Source organism: Chrysemys picta, chromosome 1, assembly GCF_011386835.1.
Source record: "Chrysemys picta bellii isolate R12L10 chromosome 1, ASM1138683v2, whole genome shotgun sequence".
NCBI lineage: Eukaryota > Metazoa > Chordata > Testudines > Emydidae > Chrysemys > Chrysemys picta.
This window is the reverse complement of record NC_088791.1, coordinates 162,630,555-162,652,124: the sequence shown is the minus strand read 5'-3', so window position 1 is coordinate 162,652,124 and position 21,570 is coordinate 162,630,555. Positions and strand designations below refer to the sequence as shown.

The 21,570-nt window shown below is 40.2% G+C and overlaps 1 long non-coding RNA gene across 4 annotated transcripts in view; it reads left to right on the top strand.

The window, feature by feature from the left end:
• The window catches only part of LOC112059669 (uncharacterized), a 167,316-nt gene that overhangs the window by 10,558 nt on the left and 135,188 nt on the right, over positions 1-21,570 (top strand). Inside the window, exon 2 of one of the 4 annotated variants that reach the window (XR_010599602.1) lies at positions 14,988-15,076. The exons of the other annotated variants lie outside the window; for them this stretch is intronic. This is a non-coding gene — a long non-coding RNA (uncharacterized LOC112059669). The remainder of the gene's footprint in view (positions 1-14,987; positions 15,077-21,570) is intronic. 4 annotated transcript variants of the gene reach the window in all.

The window sequence follows — 21,570 nt, the reverse complement described above, 5'->3', positions numbered from 1 at the left end:
TTTGATGGCTAAAGTGATGTCTGTGTTGTTCTGTAAAGTTTGTGAAATGGATTAGGGTTTTTTTTGGATTAAAGGCACAATAGAAATGTCAATAATTGACAACTGCCAATAAATTACAGAACCCGTCATAACATAGTCTAAATGAGTAAAAGAAGAAACTCCTTAGACAAAACTAAAATTGCTTATTATTTAAAAAAAAAACCTCCTCTGTTATGAACTCCTAGTAACCACAAGCTGCTCCAATCTATGGAGTGATCTAGCTCAGGGGTTCTCAACCTTTTTCTTTCTGAGGCCCCCCAACAGGCCTCAGAAACTCCACAGCCCACCTGTGCCACAATAACTGGTTTTCTGCACATAAAAGCCAGGGCTGACATTAGGAGGACGTAAGCAGGGCAATGCATGGGGCCCCATGCCACATGCCCCCCCACCCCCCACGAAGCTACATTGTTCAGGCTTTTGCTTCAGCCCTGGGTGGCAGGGCTCAGGGCCCTGGGCTTCAGCCCCATGTGGTGGGGCTTCGATTTTCTGCCCTGGGGCCCAGAGAGTCTAACACTGGTGCTGCTTGGTGGCCCCCTTGAAACCTGCTCGCAGCCCACCAGGGAGCCCTGGACCCCTCGTTGAGAACCATTGTTCTTGCTTTTTATCAGATAAGACACTCAAAATATGTTGCTTGAAATTGGTTAGAAATTTTATTTCATTGAACTGACAAAAAGGCAATTTGTTCCAGTGGATTAATTTGTAGGATCAAAATGAATACTTGAAGCTATTTTGTAACCATATAAAATTATTTTTAACTATAGAAAACTGGTTTTATGTGAAGAGGAGGGGAAGAACTAATAAATTAAGAAAGAGTTTGGGAAAATATAACAATATTACTTAATACATAAATAAAATTATAGGCTAGTCTATTCTTAAATGATTTTTAGATTTGATTGTTCTAGATTTGATTCTAATAGTTCTAGATTTGATTTTCACAAATAGGAAGGAACGGTTGAGAATTTAAAGGTGGAAGGCAGCATGCATGAAAGGTCATGAAATGATAAGAATTCATGATTCTAAGAAATGGTAGGTGGGAAAACAACAGATTAAAGACAATGGACTTCAAGAAGGCAGACATTAGCAAACTCAGAGACGTGATAGACTTGCTCCCACAAGGATCTTACCTAAAGGAAAAAAAAAGTTCAGTAGATTTGGCCGTTTTTTAAAAGAGACATTAAGGACACAAAAACAAACTTTCAGAATGCATAGGAAAAGTAGGAAGTATGGGAAAAGACCATCCTGGCTTATTCAGGAGATCTACAATGAAACCCCAAAAAAGAGTCCTACAAAAAGTGGAAACTAGGTCAAATTACGAAGGGCGGATATATAAAAAAAAAACAAGGATAACATTAGAAAGGCCAACAAGATTAAACTAGCTAGGGACATAAGGGATAACCAGAAAACATCTCACGAATACATTAGAAGCAATAGGAAGACTAAGGACAGAGTAGGCTTGTTGCTCACTGAGGAGAGAAAGATAGCAAAAGAAATTGAACCAATGGCCAAAGTGTTAAATGCCTTTTTGTTTCAGTTTTCTCTAAAAAGGTTAACAGCTATCAGACAACTAATATAGTGAACATCAGTGCAAATGGGATAGGATCTGAGGCTAAGATGGGGAAAGAGCAAGTTAAGAATTACATATACAAGTGAGATGTCTTCAAGTCAGCAAGGCCTGATGAAATAGAATACTTGAGGAACTGGCTGAAGACATCTCTTAGCCATTAGCAATTATCTGTGAGAACTTGTGGAGGATGAGAGTGATACCAGAAGACTGGAAAAGGGCACACATAGTACCTATTTATAAAAAAGGGGAATAAGGATAACCTAGGGAATTATTGACCAGCCAGTTTAACTTTGGTACCAGGAAAGATAGTGGAGCAAATAATCAAACAATCTAGTTTAGAGCACCTAGAAGAAGATAAAGCGTTACGTAATATTCAACGTGGATTTGTCAAGAACAAATATGAAACCAAACTAATATGCTTCTTTGACAGTGTAACAAGCCTTGTGGATGGAGGGAGGGGAAGCAGTAGATGTGATATAGCTCAACTTTAGTAAGGCTTTTGATACTTTCTCACATGACCTTCTCATAAACAAACTAGGGACATATAGCCTAGACAAACCTACTAAAAGATGGGTGGATAACTGATTGGAAAACCATACTCAGATAGTTGTTGTCAATTGTTCACTATCAAGCTGGAAGGGCATATTGAATGGGGTCCCACAGGGATTTCTCCTGGATGTGCTTCTATTCAATATCTTCATAAATAATTTGAATAATGACATAGAGAGTACACTTATAAAGTCTGCAGATGATATCAAGCGGGAGGGTTGCAATCTCTTTGGAGGACAATATTAGAATTCAAAATGATCTTGACACACTGGAGAAATGGTCTGAAATAAATAGGATAAAATTCAATATGGACAAATGCAAAGTGCTTCACTTAGGAAAGAACAATAAACTGCACAAATACAAAATGGGAAATGACTGCCTAGGAACGACTCCCAAAAATGATCTGGACATTATAGTGGATCACGAACTAAATATGGGTCAACAATGTAATACTGTTGTACAAAAAGTGAATATCATTCTGGGATGTATTAGTACGAGTGTTGTAATTAGTAATGAGAAGTAATTCATCCACTCTACTCCACACTGATGAGGCCTCAACTGTAATACTCTGTCCAGTTGTGGGCATTACACTTCAGGAAAGAGGTGGACAAATTAGAGAAAGTCCAGAGGAGAGCAACAAAAATGATTAAAGGTCTAGAAAACAAGACCTATGAGGAAAGATTGAAAAAATTAGGTTTGTTTAGTCTGGCGAAGAGAAGACTGAGAGGGGACATGACAATAGTCTTCAAGTATGTAAAAGATTGTTTTAAAGAGAAAAAGTGATAAATAGTTCTCTTTAACCACAGAGGATAAGACAAGAAGTAATGGATTTAAATTCCAGCAAGGGAGATTCAGGTTAGACATTAAGAAAAACTTCTTACTTATAAGAATTGTTAAGCGCTGGAACAAATTACACCTCTACCCCGATATAACGCTGTCCTCGAGAGCCAAAAAAATCTTACCGCATTATAGGTGAAACCGCGTTATATTGAACTTGCTTTGATCCGCCGGAGCGCACAACCCCGCCTCCCCAGAGCGTGCAGCCCCGCCTCCCCGGAGCGCTGTTTTACCGCGTTATATCCGAATTCATGTTATATTGGATTGCGTTATATCGGGGTAGAGGTGTACCTAGGGAAGTTGTGGAATCTCCATCATTGGAGATTTAGAAAAATAGATTAGACAAACACCTGTCAGGGATGGTCTAGATCAGGGGTCTCAAACTCAAATGACCACGAGGGCCGCATGAGGACTAGTGCATTGGCCCGAGGGCCGCATCACTGACACCCACCCCTTGCTGCCCCCAGCCCTGCCCCCATTCCAACCCCTTCCCCAAAGTCCTCACCCCAACTCTGTCCCCTCTCTGCCCCTGGGCAGTGCAGGAGGAGTGTGGGGTGTGATAGGGGCTCAGGGCAGGGAGTTGAGGTGCAGGAGGTGTGTAGGGTATGGCTCAGGGCAGGGAATTGGGGTGTGGGGTGCAGGAGGGGTGAGGGGTGCAGCAGGGAGTTGGGGTGCGGGAGGGTGTGGGATGTGGCAGGGGCTCCAGACAGGAAGTTAGGGTGCAGGAGGGGTGCGGGATGTGATGGGGGCTCAGGGCAGGGAGTTGAGGTGCAGGAGGTGTGCAGCAGGGGGCTCAGGGCAGGGAATTGGGGTGCAGGAAGGGTGCAGGGTGCAGCAGGGGTGCAGGGTGTGGTAGGGGGCTCAGGGCAGGGAGTTGGGATGCAGGAGAGCTGAGAGTTGCAGCAGGGGGTTGGGGTGCAGGGTGTGGCAGGGGGCTCAGGACAGGGAGTTGGGGTGCGGGAGGGTTTGGGATGTGGCAGGGGGCTCCAGACAGGGGGTTGGGGTGTGGGCTCCAGGCTCTGGCCTGGCGCCGCTTACCTAGAGCGACTCCAGGGTGGCAGCACTTCACTGAAGAGAGAGGCTCAGGACTATGGTAGAAGGGCAGGGGAAGGGCAGCCTGCCCGGGTTCTAGTGAAGAGGGACACTAGGACCTGCCGGAAGCCGGCAGCCTGCAGAGCCGAGCGGATTCAACGTGTGCTGCAGGCTCCAGGCCAGTGAGGAGGCAGCAAGTGGGTGCCGAGAGACACTCCAGGGGGGACGCATGGGGGTGGCAGGTGCCCCAAACATTGGGGAGCAGCGCATGGGGAGCTTAACAGGCACAGAAAATAACTCAGGGGGCTGGGAGTGCGGGGAGTTTGGTGGTGACAGGAAGTAATGGGGGGGCGTGGGGAGCTCCATGGGCCGCAGGGAAGAGCTCCGTGGGCCGCGTGTTTGAGACCCCTGGTCTAGATAATATTTAGTCCTGCCTCAGTGCAGGGAACTAGACTAGATGACCTAATCAAGGTCCCTTATCCTACATTTCTATGATTCTGTGGATTCACAGGAACCCAATTACATTTCCAGTTGCATAGGGTAGGTCTTCATGATTTTAAGTTATGTCCATCTGAAGTTAAATTTCATACTTTGTGTGTGATGTCAGGAATAGCAGCATAGAGGGACTGTTCAACTGCTGCTTATGGGGGATGTAAATTACATACACTCCTACTCTACTTTGTTCATAATACAAAACCAGTTACAGGCTTTGTATGGGGAGGGGTTAAATTTATAAGAATCTGATAAAATATGAAGAAATGAGCAGAAGCCATGAAAAGTTGTCACAGCACTAACCTAAACTGAATATAAATCTGTCAAGATCTCTGACACTAGCACCACTTCAAACTTAACTTTAGAGATTTGGTTTTTCCCAAGACTGGGTTTACTGTATGTGTGTCTTTAACCTCTTGAGTATTTCTGACCTTTAAACGCTGGATATTACTGGCACACAAGTGTAGCTAGTGAGTTTAAAAAAATGCCTACAACTAATATTGTTATGGGAGCTGCAAAACTTTAAAATGGAAAGTGGTAGAGGGTAGTCATTTTGGGTTGAGAACCACTTTATTAAAAATAAAAACCTGTGTAAAACTTTTCCCGATACTTTTTACAGTATTAATTTAAAATTACACAAGGCTATTCAATTGTTAAAGGATTTATACGTTGATAAGAAGTTTGTTGTGATACTTTGCATGTAGGATTGCATCAGATTGTCTCCCAAGGGCAATAGTGGAAATGCAATTGTTTGGACTCATTAAACTGAACCTGCAGACTTTGAAAAACGTATTGTAATGAACAATTGTGCACTGACAAAAAGGGGATGGAGTAACTGCATAACAAATAATACCTAATTTCTTTTTAAATACAGATTTTAATTGTTCTGTTACAAAACAGTTTCTTTACAATTACTAGCAGATTAATTTAGCATTTTTCTCACTTTCACTCTGGATGAAAAATGAAGAACCTTTCTCATTGATTACCGCTACATTAGAAATATAATGCTAAGGAAATGATGATAAGTTAATTTTAAAACCTGGTTGTAAAAAATATTTATTGTGCCAGTTAGGCTAATATAAATTAAATGACTTCTGCCAGCTACATGTGCATATTTAAAGATCACCATCAAGCTAGTAAAGGTTTTACTTAATTATTCCCAAAATAACATTTAAAAAAAAAAAACCTACTGGATATTTACACACACTGTCTTCTGTTTGTTGTCTGTATACATAATAAAAGACAAAAGAGATGCTGATGGAAAACATTCCTCAAAAAACTAAAATGACACAAGAATGGTGTTGGGTCTTACGCACAGATAGACTTTCTACTAAAATGGTGTAATAAAGCCAAGACTTGTGCAAGGACCCAGAAATGATGTAGAACGTGACATGAACATACATGTTATATTTCAGCTCTGATCCCCTCTATGCATTAATTTAAAAAAAGTTTCAGGGAAACTGGCTGGCCCAGTTCACACAAAGTGGATTTCAGCAAAAAGCACTCAAATTCCTTGTACAATATGTGAACATAGCTTTTATTACAAAATATTCACACTAAACTGCTTGATAACGTTATTGATTCTCACTGTTTTAAGTCAAGAGAAAAAATAACTTGTCCTGGCAAGTAGATCGATTTTCTAAAAAAAGAGGTTTATTGTTGTTTTTTTTAGTTTTGGTTAAGCTGCTAAATACTTGTCACACTAAACTGCTAGGGACGGCCCTTGCAGGAGTTACATAGGTCTCCTGCAAGATTGTTGACTGCGGGAAAGGGTTTGAGCCTGAAAGTCAGAGCCAGGGGGCTGAAGAAGGCGGAAGCCAAGGAGAGCAGACTCAACAGGAATAGAAAAGACTCCAGTCAGGAAGGTCTATGGATAGAGAGTTGCCCAGTCTCAGGGGGAGGGGAGAGAAGCCCAGGACTGAGTTTTGTTTTGTGATTTACACCAGTAAATTAGACCCTGAAAGAAAGGGGATAGTTGGACAAAAATAGAGCTTGTGTGGAATTGAAGATGCTCCATGAAGGGAGAAACAAAGGCAGGGGCACTGCAGGCCCAATGCCACACAATATAGCTAGGGCACAGCTGGTGACAAAACCAAAGTGGTTTTATTTAGAGTGGTGCCATAGCTATTGGATTATGGTTAAAATCAGTGATGTAAATGGAAGACAGTAAAATTCAGCCACACGTTCCTGGGCCAAACGCTGTATTTTGAGTTCACACTACTGCTAGTGTGGACAGACCATGTGGACAACAAGTTAGTGAAAGCCTTTGTTACTGGATATAAAATAAGCCGTATTATCCAGACTAACATAACTATTGTTTCCAGCTAAACTGAAGGAGAAATACAACGGCGAATCATGTCTGGTGTGGTTAAAATAAACAAACAAACCAAAACTGCTGGGCAGGAAGTGAACTGCGAAGTGAGATAATCTGACCTAAAAGATCACTTAAAATGAAAAAATATAGTTTTAATTATTACAAAAAAGACTTTTGAACTGGAAAATGAAGAAGACATACAAAAGATCTGTGAATGGTCATGATCTAGATGTACTATTTTACAGATGGTGCTATGCTGGGGTCACAAAAACTTTATCTTAAATTTTCTTTTTTATATAATACAAGTTAAACCATCCAAATGCGGTTAGAATAGAATTGAGACCTGAATCACAGTACTTGAAAAAAGCTCATATCAAAATAAAGTCTTAAATTAGCTGACTTGATAAAGTGAATATAGTTTTAATACTGCAATGGCTCACTTTGTAATTTGCATTACTGTACATCTTTCTTTTCCCACTTTACTTGGCAACAGTCTTTATGATCAACATTATGGCTTATATGAGGAAGCAAGATCCACCAAGTGTCATACTTAAGTCCTAGACCAACCCTCTCATTACTTGCTCCGTGCTTTGGCATGCAGGATGCAGCATTAATCACAGTTCTCTTGTCACACTACCACTTCTTCCTCTCCTTCCAGCCTAACATTGAAGATGCAGTCAAGGAGATTAAGAAAAAGGCTCAGGATATGTACCAAATCCAACAGGCCTACCTATAGAAAACAGTTTTTTTCCACACCCATCTATGGGAAAACATCCATTGCATTGGCCGTTCCCCTCCATTGAAGGTAGCCAGCCAAACCAAGACCAGTACATCTGTCCTTTTGGAGTATGTTCTGTAGATTTCTCCCCTCCCCAGGTGAATTAAAAATTCAGCTAGCAGGGGAACTGGTGGCTCTGCACATCCTTCTCCTGCTTTTTCTGCCCCTACAGACTTGAATAAGCAATGAAGATTCGTAACTGTCACTATAAGCCATAGAAGGGAGTGAGGGAGCCAAGTAGATGGAACTGGTAATGTTTTCAAAGGAGGGGAGTCGGTGAGGAGCAGGGTGGGTCTGGAAGGTGAAGTGCCAGAGAAGAACTGACGAGAGGCAGTTGTGAAACCTATGATAAGAAGCAAGTACTTGGAGCAGTAGTGTTAGCAGCTTTTTGGGGGGTGAAGAGAGGGGTGCATTCAGCTTTTTGGGGGCAGGGATCATCATCTTGTGTTAATTCAGCACCTACAACAATAGGAAGTAGTCCTTCAAGGCACATAGGCACTATCACAATATAAATAATAATTAAAAAATGGATAGTTGGAAGGGGGAAGGTAAGTATTGAGGGGATGGACAAGGAATGGGAAAAAAGGGCAATTTTTACGCACACAAAATGTATTTAATACTTCCCAAATCTGCATGCTGTGCTTCTATCAGGACTCCCTTTTTTCCTACCTAGCCTCTTTTCCTTAGACCACTTCAGAAGGATATGGTTGAAGGAGGGTAAGGGAAATAGGGAGAGAAGCTTGTTCAGGACAAGATAATAGACCTGCCCCTGCCACCTTCATCCAGAGGGAAGCAGAGCAAAGATTGTGGCATTCATGCACACGGACGTTCCTCTAAATCTCAATGTCAAACTCTTGTTTTAACTGCATTGATTTTACCATGTAAAGTAACCCTTGACCAGAGCTCTGTACAAGTAGTAAATTAATAAAGCTTCAATCTACTCTCTTTCTCAATTGAAAGGAATAGCTAGTGTGAGAGATGGTTATGATTTTCTCACTAGGGCACGTTAATATAGTTAGCATAAAGTATAGAAAAAATATAGCCACTTGCGATGCTGAGTGAGCCATATTCCATTGTCTGCAGATTAATAAATGTGTTACTAGATAGATATCTGAAGTTTTACCAGCCTAAATGACGATAAAGAACAAACAAACAAGGAGAAGGCTCGGGAAGGAAGGGGTGTCAAAAATGTGCGTGAGAACAGTCACTATGAGTAGCAACTTGCATTATAGATAACTGGAGAATCTAATCCCAACTGTAAAGCCAAGACTTGAAATGGTCCAAAACAGCTTTCTAAAAAGTGTGCAGGAGAATTCTTTTGGGGTTTTCACAGAATGGCCTTTGGCTTCCTTTCCAATATCAATGCAGAAAGCCTTACAGTGCTAATGGAGAGACAATATGAGAGACAAGAACCACAGGAGGATTCAACCTGAAATCTGTTCATGTCAGGATTCTTGCCCTTGCAAGTGCATTTTTAAAAAGTGTAGTGGACTCTTGAAGACATTTACATATTACGTTTGAAGGAGCTGTTACTGGAGACTAGCTTAGAAAGATGTAACCCTAACTCTGTGCAGGAAATGGAGTCTTCAGAATCAGAGCGAGAGAAGGGAGTAGGTAGGAGAACGAATTGAATAAGAAATCAGGAAACAGATTCTGAGCATCAGTCTCAGTGGCAGCTTTTCATGCTAGGAAAACTGGCAAAATGGTTAAGTTGTTCTTTAGTAACAAGACCTGGACTGGTTTCCTTCATTCAAGAGAACTTTGGGTTCAAACAGCCTAAAGTTATAGCAACAACAACAACAACAACAACAAAAACTTAGGTTCACCCAGGAAAAAGTCCCCTCTCCTCCCCAAAAAAGTATTTGGAGCTAAGGAGGAAGCCCATTGAAGTTGATCAGACTTTTTGGGTCTGCTGTCTTCTACTTGATCTTTTTTCCAAATCTGTTTGAAACATTAAAGCCCATTGTGGAACTAAGTGCTCAGTTAATGCACAGCATGCTGGAGTGCTGTAGATTTATATCCCAGCTCGCTGCACACTAAAGTTCTGTACAGGCACAGTCTAAGTGACTGGTCGCTAATTACCTTTCTATAACAGGTTGTTTTCTAGAGAACATGGGAGTGAAGGAAAAATATATGGCATAATCAGTGGAACGGGGTTTATAGAGTACACTGCATGTTTTGACCACTTAAGAATTCAGCTAGAGAAGCCTGCAGAGCCAATCTGGAATCAGAAGACTTTGAGAATCAACTAGTTTTCCATTACATTTTGATCATGTTTAGTTAATAAATGAATGAAAACAAGACTATAAATATTGCAGCACTGTGGTTCAAACAATTACTGATAGTCTGCAGAGTGACTAAATAGTGAAGATAAGATATCAAGATGGCCCAATGTCACCAGTTTAGCATATGAATTCTTTGGTTGTCAGCCAAAAATGTTATCTTACAAAAGCAGCTCAGGATAGAAAATCATACTGCAGATGCAAGATCAAGACTGTTCCCAGGAAAGGCACAGCATCTGCCAGTTCTAAATAATAACTTCACTAGTTTGCCTTGCTTGTGTGAAAGATGTCCTTTTAAATAAAGGTGAATAACAATACCAATACTAGTGCCAGAATGTACATACAGCATGTGGCGGTTGAATCAGATTCATGTGATCATTTCCCTTCCTCCCCCCCATAAAATTATTATTTTTTACTAATGGCTAGTAATTGACCCATCTGTGAAGCTCTCAATTCTTAGTTTTATTAACTTAAAAACAAAACAAAAAGTAGACCTTCAATAGGAGAGGGAATATATCTTGCTTTACACTCTTTTCAGAATACAAGATGAGACGGCCATAAATAAGTTCTTTGAACTGAAAACCTTACGAAAGCTTTTGAGTTTTTTTTTAAACTCTCATGAGCCCAGTTGGTTCTGAAACATGTGCTTCTTTGAGCAGCTTCACTTTCTTTGTTCAAAACTTAGTTGTATTATTTGGGTAACACTATAAAAACAATTGTCAGGGCTTGTGTAAACTTTTGGAACTATGGTATGTTGTCTTCGCTTGTGTGGATTACCCTATAGGCTGTAGCTACAACTAAGAAAAGGACTTGGTCGGAAAGGCTAGGTAGTAGCATAAGTTAAGCTGTTTTTTTTTTCTCTATGCTTAGCATTTAACAGGGCCGGCTCCAGGGTTTTGGCCGCCCCAAGCAGCCAAAACAAAACACAACTACCCCCCCCCCCCCCAAAAAAAAAGCCGCGATCGCGATCTGTGGCGGCAATTCAGCAGAAGGTCCTACACTCCCAGGCGGAGTGAGGGACCATCTGCCGAATTGCTGCCCAATACCTGGATGTGCCGCCCCTCTCCAGAGCGGCCACCCCGAGCACCTGCTTAAGAAGCTGGTGCCTGGAGCTGGCCCTGGCGTTTAAAATAACTTCAAACATTATGTAGTATTAGTTGGTGACTATGGTGGTATAGTGGAAGATGAAATAGGAATCTGAATGAATAAACAATGTAGTAATGTTTCTGAGTGAATGTGGGAGAAACTGAATTTTGGAATTAACTGAGATTTCATTGGTGGATCTTGCAACATTAATCTTGCCTCAACACTAGCCTATGAATTTAAATATTCTTAAAAAAAAATACTGATCTGCTTGCATAGCTTACAACATCAACAAGCTTTCCCATTTTACTTCAAAAGTTAGTTGTCATGCAGCAACAATAAATTCTTGGTCATCTGTTTATTAATCAAACTCAGTTCTCCAGAGGCTGAAATGTTCTTACAGATGACAGAAGCTCTGGTTCCGGGGACCTTCCAAGTTCCACAGGAATGGAGCTGCAGGGCCTGTCTTACTCTTGATCTGGAGCTATTTGTCGGACTCGGACTCACCTAGCATGCTGGCCCAATTTGTTGGACAGTTAATACCTTCTTGTTCTGTGCATTGGGTTGCTTTGATACCTGTAGGTAGGCACTTCAGCGGACTTTGTCACTTCCAGAGTAAATGAGCCAGAGCTTCCAAAGTTCACACTGGTTCCAAGTGTGGCTATTTGGCTTGCATCCATTCGCTCCTTTAGCTTCACCAATAGGGCTTGAGCAGCTTGGCATCTGCTATGAATTCCTCACTTGACAGCTGGCTCCATGCCTTGTTCCCCAAAGCTGTTGCACCAGCTTACTACTGTAAATTAGAGAGGCTTAACACTTCAGCATATATTGTTCACGTAAGCAAATAGCTAGAGAGTTCGCTACTTGTGTATGCATTTAAATGCACATCTGAAAGTATAAATGGTTTCTCAGGCGTCCATGGCTAGTATTACAGCAGTCAAAATTGTTTGTTTTAATGTCTTTCTTGTAAAAACAGAAAATGCTATGGGAAATGTAAGTTTTCAACTATTTTTCTTTTTTTGTCATAACTCCCATATACAATTTATTTCCGGGTTTAAGTAAGTACAAACCAGAAAATTTTCACTAGAAGTCCAGTTTGAGTGCCACTGAAAATGTCTTTTTTTTTTTTTACAATGTTGTACATTTTTTTTAGCTAACTTGAATGTTCCTCAGTTTCTCCTAGATACAACACATTTCCTGACTAGCCCTATTCAGTACTATGTTTAAAATGTTGACATTTGAAACCAGTGTAAGGCTACCGTAGGTGTAAAGTTTAAACCTTTAACACTACATTTGAAGTCAAATAGTTTTGTTCTTTTAAAACACTAGAGAAAAGTGGTAACATATTCTGTTGCTGTAGAAGTACCATTTTAAACCTCTCAAAGCTCTAAAATTACTTAAGGGACTTGGATCCAACTTCCAACACAACCAAATATCTGATTTTAGGCATAAATGAGCTGATCATTTCAGTTTAGTAAAAAAGTTGAGTGTTAAATGAGGAATAATGATGCCCATTGTTTCACATTCCTAACTTTAGTGTTGAATTTTTTAGTTTCAGTAAAAGAGCCAGTAGCAATCAATATGGTGTCTCTTTAGAAACAAACTAACATTAGAATAGTAAAGTTCCTTGCTGTCTTAAGGAGAATCCATTAAGTGTTAACTTACTGTCAGTTTAGTGTAAGAATAATATTTCTGGGGTATATTCCATATGTAAAATCGGTGCATTTCTTTTGGCACTGCTGGGAGTTGAACAAGGGGATATATATCAGAAAATACAACAGAGATTGAGTATGACAGTAAAGCTACAATGCAGATTTAGGAACATTTTGCAATGTTTAGGTTAGTTTAGCTGCCTTGCCTTTTTAAATCTGGACTGATTTTTTAAATAAAAATTTAAGTGTCATGCCATGTTCAAACCAATATTTAAATATACTTACAGTTAGGAAGTTTGGGGAGACTGATGTCTACTTTAACATACCCTGACCAACAATATGACTACAATACTGTGCATAGTTCTTAAGCCTCTTTTTCATACTGGTAGATGCCTATAGAATTTGAGATTTCAAACACCAATGTGGTTTAACAATGTATGCAATGTATTTGTGCATATAAGAGCAGAACTTAACCCAGGCAATAATACTGCAGTTAGAAGTAGTGCAGACCAATATATATAATCATATCTTTGGCGGGTCATGGCTTAAATGTGATTCAGTGAATAGTATTTCATGAAACTGTTTCTGTTCATGCTTGTATAAAGCTTACATTTAACCATTGACTATGTATAAAACCATAGAAATGGGCCCATTGTTAATGTACTTATTTATATTTACAGAGCTTTCCAAATGTAGTATAATGTAACATGCTACAAACAGGATGTGCATGCTATCAAAGTCCAGGTAGGATGCTACTGAACCCGCTTTAGATGAGTATACTGAAGTATATATACTAAAAAACATTGCCAAGATTATATATCCTATAAGTGGTTGGAGTAGAAGGCAGGAAAACTTGACTCCAAACTCTAACTGTGGCCAACACACTGAACCACCTGTAACATTACTGCATCTACTAATTTAAATTGGATTTCATGTGATAATTGGATGGCACTAGGCTTTGTCATCTTAGAGGTTCTTCTATGGGATGGGGAAAAGGGCAAAGTATTGGAAATAATGAGACTAAAATAAGGCAGAGAAATCCATTTAGGTCACACAAGGAAGAGTAGCAGACAGCCAAAACATACTGGAAGAGCTCTGCCCACCCTCTTAAATGAGTCAAAATGCATTACCTTCCAGCCATGTATGGAAATGGCTTCATTATATGCTGCCCTACGGATATTTTTGCTGCTTTTAAGTATTGAGGTCACTGATGAGCTTTAGGCAATAAAGTATAGACTGTTAGATGCTAAGTTGAAGGTTATCATTTTTAGTCCTTAGATAGAATTACCAAGTGCAGAAGATTCCTAAAATGACTGCCAGGGAAAAAAAAACATGCTCTTTACTTCCATTCTTCACAATGGAATCATGTATCAAATCAGAAAAAAGTCAGCTAAGATGGTTGCATATGTGCAGTTAAATAGCCCAGAAGAATTACTGGAATAATGAACAAATAGAAGAAAGTGGGAAAGCTTGCCATGTCTAAGTACAACTGAATAAACCAGGAATGTTGGCCCCTAGAAAAGCAAAACAATATACATAAATTTAGGCTGGCTCTTTGTATATGATAATGAAAAGTTAATACTCTAGCCAATCTTAATAGTTTGTGAAGTTAATTATCCACTAATATTACAAACTTAAATTCATACAGGGAGAAATATAGTAAATTTTGTCATCAGAAAAAAGACTGACCAAGATGAACTGATTTAAGCTTTTCCCTTTAGCAATACCAAGTGCACTGAGGCACTGATACACAAGTGATGGTAAGGAATGGGATGTAATGTCTTGGCTCTAGAAACTTGCATTTCTGATATCTCCCAATACAAATCTTCAATAGGGTTGCCAGGAGTCCAGTTTTCAATCAGAATGCCTGGTCAAAAAGGGACCCTTGTGGCTCCGGTCAGCACCATTCATCAGGCCATTAAAAGGCCAATTGGTGCGTCGGGCTCCCTATCTCGCTCCATGTCGCTCCCTGGAAGCAGCGACATGTCCCTGTTGCTCCTAGGCAGAGAAATGGCCATGGGAGCTCTGTGAGCTGCCCCCACCCCACCCTGAGTACTGGCTCTGCAGCGCCCATTGGCTGGGAACCGCAGCTAATGGGAGCTGTGGGGGCAGCACTGCTGCGCGGAGGCAGCGTGCAGAGCCACCAGACCACACCTCTGCCTAGAAGCAACAGGAACATGTCACTGCTTCCGGGGAGCTGTCCGAAGTGAGAACTGCCTGGATCTGGCACACCAAAACCCCTCCTGTGCCCCAGCCTCCTGCCCTGAGCCCCCTCCTGCACCCAAACTCCCTGTCTCTATGGATAAGTATAACTCTTAATTAACCGGAGTTTTTGACTAATTGGCACCCCTCATTTCCCCAACAGGCTGGATAACTAAGCTTTTCCTGTACAAATTGGGTTGCCTGTTCAATTATTTCAACAGAAGGTAACTCCACCAGTCCAAGTCAACATAGGTTTGTACTGTATATTAATTAACTGTTAGCTCTGAATCATTAACTGGCTTTTAAAAATTTATTTGTTTACTTCTCTGTGTGTAATGTGTTACCCCTTAGCTATTGGTCTACTACTTTGTAGCTTTAAAGGTATCCTACATGTAAAAAATCTAATTATGATAAGATTCATACAGACATGCTTACAGAACAATAGCAAGTGTGGGAAGCTCTTGTTTTATTTACTTTTACTATGTTAAAAATTAATAAAAATTTAATAGGTGAGAAGAAAGGTAAGGTTGCCTCAGAGACTGATTGAAAACATTGCTCAAGAGGCCAAGTTAGCTTTTCTAAGTAGAGCTTCTAATTGTTAATGAGAATTTGGCAAGGTAACAACATGAAAGTGTGAAAATAGGTTGTCTGTGTGTAACTGGAGATCAAAGAGCACCATGAATATGAGAGCAAATGTATTGCTTTATGTTTCAGAGACGGTCCAGACAAATTCCTGGATCCAAGCACTTCATGAAAATCAGATCCAGATCCAGTCTTTGGCTTCAGCCCATCTCTAATTTGTCCAGGCAAACCATTCCCTTACTCTGTGTTTCAGTTTTGTTTGCTGTTCATAACTGTTATGTATTATCAACTAGGGAACCTGTCTTTGTGAACCCATAAGCAAATGTGTATGGAGACAGACCATGTTAATTATTCACCAGTAAAATCATCTAACCTGTGGTGGCTTGCACACTTTTTTCCTTAACTAGAAATGTGTGTGTGTATATATAATATATAATAAAAAGCTCCCTAAATGGATATTCAACAGCTGAGCTCTACTTAGCTAAAAAACGATAGAGTCTATTCTGCATTCAGTGCACATATCTCCCATCAATTTTAATGGGTATTACATGTATGTGGGAAGAACATGCTGTTAATACATGGATCTCGAGATTAATAGTTGGGGTAGGGTTGCTACCAGTAAAAACAGAATGGGTCACTGCTACCCTGACATACACCTTGTGCAACTACAGTGACTTGACACAGTTGCAAGACAAACCAGTTTATCCCTATATCTCCCTGCTGTCTAACTAGAGCTAAGCAAATAATTGATTACCCTGTTTGGTGGAAGTTCTGGGGGGAAACTGTTTTGGGTTGAACTGTATCAAAAAATTCTGAAAAACTTTGACTTGAAAGCGAACACAAATTTTGTTTGGGATCAAGCAAAACGTTTTGTTCAACCACAAATGAATGTTCAGTTCAGTTTCTGAGCACCTTTTCAAGTAAAAGCAAAGGAAATGAAGGGCTACATTGATAAAGTGGAGGGCAGAAGAGGAGGTTGTGATGGTGCCCACCTTATAACTTATATAAGCCCACTGGTTAGGGATGTAGGAGACTTGGGTTTAATTTCCCCTCTATCTGATGTAGAAAAGAATTTTGAACTTATACCTTCCAGGTTGCAGGAGAGTGATCTAGGCATTGAACTGTGGGATATTCTGGTGTAGGGCTTTCAGTTTCTCCTGCTGAAACTGTTCCACTTAGTATAAAATATTTGAATAGTAACTGGACCCAAGAGCAAGAATGACTCTCAAGCCTGGTAGCTAGAGCACACATCTGGGAGGTGGGCTACCCAAGTTCATGTCCCTGCCAAATGACTATTCCACTTTGCGCACACAGTGGAACAACTGCAACAGGAGAGATTTTTAGTACAAAATCCAAACACAGATCTCAGTTATGCACATGCCCTTATTCTTAGAAACAAATAGATAAACAATCTTAAATTCAGGTCCCAACTTAAAAACGTGTACAAACCTATATAGCAAACCTTGAAGCTTTGACAAAGTTCACAAAACATTTAAATGAGGTTCTTGAACATTATAAGATAAGGATTTGCTTTTTCTAGAGACTTTGACTTGACTGAAATTACATCAATACCACCTGAAAAATCCAAGGATTTAATCTACGTTCACATTTGTTCTCAGGGAAGAATTTGACATAGAATACTTCATCATAGATCTTATGTTATCCTATGTACCTGGCTTGTCAGAACTGTAAAAGGGGATCCCTACCCTCATAAATCATCATTGGAATCTGCTACTAAAGTGTTTGCAAAGAGATTGTGCACTACTTGCAGCTGGACTTAAATGATAGCTATTCCAACTTCTTTCTCTGTGTGTAGCTATAGGTTAGAATTGGGAGGGAGGACACAAGATCTGTCTCTGAAAATTTGAAGGATCAAACCCTACCTCGCTGTCAACAACCTCGGGGATTGCTCTACATATATGTGTATACATTGTGTGTATATACACACACACACATTTTTTATACAGCTGACTGGAATTGCAAAGTGGCTGGCTCACATTCTCTTCCGAACAAGGTCAGCGTCCCCATGTCTGCTGGAAGCCAGAGCTGGGTCCAGGTAAGAGCCGCATGGGCAATTGTGGGGAGCTACAGACCCTCCACCTGCCCTGGGCATGGGACTCGGGGTGGGGGGCTGATTTTGGGCCCTCCCCACCCTGAGTAGGCTCCCCCGCCAGGATCCAGCTTCTAGCTTGACCAAGGAGCAGGGCTTTGGAGGGAAGAGGGGGGGCAGGACCATAGAGGGTTGGGTCTTCATGGCCCCCCTCACTTTTAAGAAGAGTCCATTGCCTGTGATTTGGAAAGCACCTTTTTCAAAGCAAGTGAAGAAGACAGAGGTGGTGCTTGTGCTGTCACCAGTGTGTATCTAAAATAATAGCTGTGAGCTAGAGTCTACAGTCATTTAGTCCCTTATGTAACAAGTAAAAATTAAATATTTGAGCATGACACATGCACAAGGCTTATGAACAGCAACCTGACCTCTCTCAATATTACAAGCAAATACTAAAGGTATGGCTTCACTTCACCCTCTCCTCCACCATCCACAAAGGAAAACCTCATTTTTTTAGTCCAAGCTAGTTAATCCAGCTAGGGACATTGATTAGAGGCCAGAATCTGCTTCCATTTAGGCTGGAACCTGACCCCCCCCCCCATTTTGCAGTAAGAATGCAGGCAAAAAAATCACTGGAGTACTAATAATCCTCACTGCCATTACCCCAATTCTCCTAAAGGACAAAGAAGTTCTCCTGCAATTAACACATTTAACTGTGAAAGAATTCTAGAGGGCCTGAGCACAAAAAACATGGGATATACCCCCAAACACACACACACACACAGCTGAGTGTGGAAAGAGTAAAAACACAGTAATAGAAGTAGGGTTTTGCTGTGGGGACACTTACACGTGGCTAGTCCTTCCCTACCTTCAAGTTTAAAACCATTGCCAGCTCTTAGGTTGATACTTCAGGATTCTCTGGTACTACTATAATTATTGATCCCCGGGTGAATTTTAAGTACTTCTGTAACTTGGACGAGGCATGAGTCAAAGCTCTTTCTGCCAGTACCTTGTTGACTGCCCTTGATGAAATGCAAAGTTCCAACCCCATTTACTTTTCAAAAGGATTGGGTGTAATGTGAAAGGCTGCAGAGCAGTGTGTTTGAATTGGTTAAAGTAGGCTAATGGCTCAAATTGTTGGCAGGTGTCCAAACAAGGAGCAGGAGAAGGTGTGAATGTATATGAGCATAGGGGATGAAACAAAGTGAATACAGCACTTTGATCCAAACTAACATTTTAAAATTGAGTTTGCTGCAATCTCCATTACAATAAGTGATATTCCCCAGTGCAGTGGTAAACATCCCCTGTTTCAATAAAACAGCTTGTGAAGTCTATGGTTCTTTGTGACCTACTGCTGAGTAAATGATGACTTTAGTGTTTGCCTGTGCAATCCTTGCAGTGTTGGTATCTTAACTCATTATTGCAATGTGCTTTGGGATACCTCAAGTATGAAAGGTGTTACTATATATCTACCCAAGTTAATTTTATCCCTTCTGTTATCAAATGGTGCTCTACTTGAACCTACTGTACACTTCAATCTATTCTTATTGTTGTAGCTTTCTGCTTATTCTTTGAAAAAAAATTCTTTGTCTTCTGAAGTCAAAATTGTGATCAAATTATTCGCTCATAGCTGCAACACTTTTCTCTCTAGACTTGTTTATATTACACTGTTTGCCAATAATCTGTTATTTACGTAAATTAGAGATTTTCAGATCTAAAATCTTTCAGATGCTCATAAATTAATAAAACAATTGCCTTTAAAGTTAGATAGCTTCTTGTTCCTCAGTTACATGTGAATTTTTGCAGCAAAAAGTCTTTGGGGGGTGAATATAATTTCCCCATATGATCTATTACAAACTCGTGCACAGGCATGACAGCTGAAGCTTAAACAAATATAAAGGTCATCTGTTTTGTTGCCTTTCCAATAGTTATAGTAGAAAGCAGTTCAGCTTTGAAGACAATTGGTCCAGTGTTTAAGTCATGAAAATAAAAAGTTGGCATTTTGTGGATGTGCATTAGAAACTAGATTTCTTTTCTTATGGCAGATCTGGACTACCAGACTACTTTAAAAATCAGGGGTCTGTGCAGAAGATGCTTCCTAAGTCCAAGCCTCCTGGGATGTATATGCAGATACTTGAGGTTTCCTGAATTTAGGAATCAACAGATAATTGGTTGCAGTTTGAAGATGTTTCAGTTTAGGACACATCAGTGAACATTCTGTTGCTGAACGGGCCCTGAAGATGCTTCAGTGTTATCAAATGAACTTCGTTTAAAGAACTTAGTTTAAGATCTTATCCTGTGTAAAAACACACACAATTAGCCAGGGTTCAGAGGAAATCTCCCCTATGGGTAGGTTATGAGTGCCTGCTATGGGGTTCCTGGTACCCTTCTCTGAAGAGTCTGCTATTGTCTGGACAACATACAATACAGCAGTTCCTGTATTGCTAATAATTTCCCCACTTAGAATTAGCCTTAAAACACATTCTTAATTTCAGTAGTTAAAGAAGGAAGGATGCAAGCTAATTTTAGGTATGCCAGATAACAATCAAATTAACAACGTTAACTGTAGGACATTGATACAAATGCTACTGAAAAATAACTTGATGGAACTGCAGGCTTCAGGTTTGTCTTCAGGTAAATGTTGTTCACTCTTGCATAATGTTAGCAATTAACATACCTCATGCTGTAGTATGCTGTTATAGATTTAACCTTGTTTTTGCTAAAAGCAGAATTCTAGGTGAGGGTACGCCACTGATTTATATAATGACAGAAAAATTAGGTCTCCTTTATCATTTTGCTTGCTTTCCCCCCCCCCCCTGCTGTCAAATCATGGAGCTGGAACCCAGATTAAGGAAGCAACCAGGAATGCATGCAGATGTGTAAGTAAGTGAATCTGTAGTTACATTGGTGTGCTTTGAACTCAGTTAGATTCAAAGTGTAGTGCCAAGTTGCTCACACCAGTTGAAGCAATGTAATATTTTAGTGATATGAAAGACAGTTTGCCTTGGTATTCAAGAAGCAGATGTTCTTAGTCAATGATATTGTCAGTGTACCTACTTGTGTGAAAGCTTGGTATGCATCAGCATATCATATACAGTGCTCAGTTGAGTAATTTCATTCATACAAGTAATATGTAGCTAAATAGATGAGTTACATGTCAAACATATATGGATAGAGAGCTGGAGGATTAAGGTCAAATTGTATGAGTGTTTTAATTTCAAAGTCTAAGCTGTTTGTTTGTCTATTATTCTCATGAATTTTGTGTACTAAGCCCAAGCAATTGGAATGAGATTTCACCAGCTCAACCCGGTAAATGTGTAGCGGAATGAGATACAACTTGAAGTGCCTCCTCAGAAAAGAGCTACTGAGTTAAGGAATGCTCTAAGCAAAATCACTAGCTAGGTATAAGATCAGATAAGAGTACTGTATAATAATACCACTTAGAAAATAGCATTCCTCTTGCTGATCAGCAAGTGCTAAATGACAGTTTTGTAAGATCTTACAGACCTTTTATAGACTAAAACAGCTTAGAATTTTGAAGTTAATATACAACTCTAAACACCTTTTTCACCCTGTAATTCTATTGCAGTACCAAGACATTTTTGGTGGGAAAGAAAAAAAGCAAATGAAAAGAATCTAAAGAACCAGTGAAGGATTTTGAAGAGTAGTGATGTGGTCTGATTGGGTAGCAAGATCATTTTAGTAGCTTTCAATTAGCTGGACTGGAGGAGAGTGGTATGCAATTTAAAGGCCAGAGAGGAGTTTACAGTAAACGTCTAGGAAATGACTAAGATATGGGTAATGGTGTTGCTTTTAAGGACAGAGGAATGGCTGGCTTTTTGATTTGTGCAGGAAAATGTAGAACTTTTTGGGAAAAATACCATCAAGACGATGAGTCAAAGTGACAGGGGGGGATGATGATGTCAACAGCAGTGGCGAAGCAGCAGCTTTGGGATCTGCATCTTTTGTCCCCTTAACTATTCTTTGCTACAATGGATGTGCATCCCGTACAGTGGAACGTAGCCTGTTTTTATGAAGTGACCAACTGTCCTCAGTTCAAAGGTTGGGAACTGCTCATTATAGTTCAAGGTTAAATTTACCATTAAAGGAATAATGC